The following is a 3,206-nucleotide window of genomic DNA, read 5'->3' on the forward strand; positions in this document are numbered from 1 at the left end:
CTGCCTGGAGCCCTCAGAAGCTGGAAGAGGCAGGAAGGAGCCTCCCCTGGAGCCTGGGGAGGGAGCACAGCCCTGCCGTGCCCCTCCTGGACCTCAGAGCTCCTCGTGGGTCTCAGAGGTCTGGTCTTAGAGCTGGGGGAGGGGGGGGTGATTCCTGTGGTTTTAAGCTTATCCAAGGTGTGGTGACGCAGGACATGACCTGGGGCCCCATGGAGGCTGCAGCTGGAAGCAGACTGAACCAGCATGTGGCAGGGGAGGCAGGCTTTGTACCCACAAAAGCGTGGGGTGGCCCCCCGGTTTCCGTGGGAGGTTGTGGTCGGGTGTTGGAGTAATTCCACGGGCTGGCAGGTAACAAACGGAAGCCAGCGATGCAGGGTGAGCGGGCACTGTGCCAGGCCCGTGTAAAAAAGGCTGTTTCACTCGGGGCACCTTACCCACAGGAGTGGGGTGGGGAGGGACCGGCAGCCTCTCTGGGGCCAAGGCCTGTCTTACCCCTTCCTTTTCCTAAGGGGGGCTGTTTGGAGCAAAAGCTTTCAAATTTGATCAACTAATCAATCACATTTTCTTTCATACATCAGGCTTGGTGACTTATCTAAAAAAATCTCTCCCCAACCCAGGATGACAAAGATTTTCTCCTAAGTTTTTTTTATTTTCCTAAAGGTTTCATAGATTTATGGCCTCTGAACAGGTTTCTGTGTTGGATCTTGAGTTCGTTTTTGTGTGTGGTGTTCCTTTTGCAAGGGGGACCCTTCTGGTGTGCCGGCGCCATGTGTCCTGCACAGCTGTGTCCAGAGAAAGCTCCCTATTTGGATATTCGAGCGGATTCACAGACCCCACAGAGCATGTGCACACTCACGTGTGGAGCTCTTGTGAAAAGGCGAGGAGGGCAGGCCGGCTGCAGAGGGTCACAAACAGACGTGCAGAGCTCCCCATCTGGTCTGCACCAAGGGCTGTTGGAGAGACCTCGGTGCCCCAGGCGGGCTGCCTGCACACACACGGCAGGAGAGCGGACACCATGTCATGCTTCTGCGGTCACTTAGCAAAGCCAGCCTGCCTCACCGGGGAGGCAGAGCCTCGGCAAAGGAACAGAGCTGGGGGTCACTGCCTGGCCCCCCTGCCCTTATCTTGGCCAAGAGTCAAGGGCCAGATTTGCACGCATCCAGGAGATAAAGAGAGAGGCAGGCGCGCGGGACACAAAGGGACCCTGTCAGTCAGCCCAGCTGTGGATCAATCCTTTCTTGACCCCTGGCTGGCCCCAGGTCCTTAAAAGGTAGGGGAAGGGTGGGAGGGGGTGGGTGGGGATGCAGAGCGTGCATGCACACGCACACCACACATACACACACACCCCAAACTATTGGGAAGTCCACCATGTCAGATTTAGTCACTGCTCCTCCCAGAGCTTAGACACTCACAGCTTTTGAAAACTTCCACAGCAAACCGCATCTGCAGCAGTCGGAGGGCCAGGCGGGGCTCCCGCGGACGCTCACTTACTGGCACCGAGCAGCGGCTTGCATTCCGGTTGATTCACACTTTTTTTACGTCCCCTTGTAAGATCCATAACTGAGAGGAAAATGTCAAAGGCAGCAAAGCTTTATGCCGGCGCTAAGGGACCCGGTGAGCGGTACCTGAATCCTGCTTTTCAAATGGAGCTTTGGGAAACCCATGCTGATCTTGGTTTTCATGGACTGTCAGGGCTGCGGTCCTGTGGGATGATTCACAGGTTGCGTGGTCGGGTCCCCCTCCCCAGATTCCTGCACGGTAGCCCTCACCCCTGGGACCTCAGGCTGTGGCTGCATTTGGAGATGGGGTTCCCTTCAGGAGCAAGAGAATGGACACCGGCTGCCTGCTTGGCAGGCCTGTGTGTCTTCTCCCCAAGATCCCCACCCCTGAGATTTCCCTTCCACATTTCGAAAGGCTCTGAGCCTCACAGTGGCGGTGGGGTCCTGCGTCCCTTCTGGTCTGTGGAACACAACCCATGTCTGGTTCCTGGTGGCACTGCAGTGTGTCTTTGAGCATCCTGTTGACTTCCAGCTGGGACCTCAGTGGATGTAGGAGGACAGAGCAAGGTCCCCCCATTGTGGGACGTGTGGGTGGGCAGCCTCACTGCAGGCACCCCAGTGTGTGAGTTACTGCCACACCACCTTCGTCATGTATACGAAGGGGGCCAAGCTGCCTTCCGTACATTTCTCTGCCCCGTGTGGGGTCAAAACTTCCCTCCAGACATCTCGGTGGTCATTTGCTAAATAAATTTGTTTAATCTGGCAGGGAAATGATGCATTAAAAACCTTGATCAGCGCTGTAAAGGTTCTCCCACCTTCATGCTGAGGACAGTAACCCTGAATGTATTTGGGGCCGGTATGTGCCCACCAGATAGAGTGCATTTCTCGACTTCCAGGAATTTCTAAGGATGGCGGTTGGAAGCAGGTGTCCTGGGTTGGGACTTGTGGATAATCTCCTTCATGGGGACTCACTCAGCCCTTGTGCTCTTCTTATTTTGCTGCCTGGAATGTCGGAATGTCAGCGTGCTGCCTGGAGCTCCAGCAGATATCTTGAGACCATGAGGCAAAGTCCACGTGCTGAGGATGGAAGAGCAGGAAGGTGGAGCTCTGAGCTGCTCCCCTCTGGGCCTCACATTAGCTGAGAGGACACACCCCCTCTCCTGTGTATGGCATTTTTATCACCAGTGTCTGTTACTAGAACCCTTAAAGCAATTTCTAACTCATAAAATGAGGACCCACGGGCAGTGATGGTCACGTGTGGGGTGGAATCAACCATTTCAGATCAGCAGTTCCTCAAGAGTTGACATGGAGCTGTTTTACCTTCCCCCTTTTGCCCACAAAAGTAGGCATGACTACTTCTGTCTGCTATTCTGTGAAGCCATTCACAGGGGCAATGAGTTCCCAAATATGCTTTCAGATGGATAGGTAAAAAAAAAAAAAAAAAAAAAAAATCAGATATCAGCACTACCATAACCCCAAGGAAGAGCAGGATGGGGTACCCACTGTTCCTGTCCGACCTCACAGTGAGCAATCAGAGACCCGCTCCCTCCCTACACCATGCTTCTCACAAACAGGACACCTAGGCTGCAGCCACACCAAACATTTTACATCCCGGCCAGTCTCTCCTGGGTCATATCTCACAGCCCAGGCCTTTGGGCGAAGCTGCCCATGTCCTTCTAAAAAAATGATTCTCCAGCTTCATTGAGG

This window comes from Manis pentadactyla, chromosome X, assembly GCF_030020395.1.
Source record: "Manis pentadactyla isolate mManPen7 chromosome X, mManPen7.hap1, whole genome shotgun sequence".
Classification (NCBI taxonomy): Eukaryota; Metazoa; Chordata; class Mammalia; order Pholidota; family Manidae; genus Manis; species Manis pentadactyla.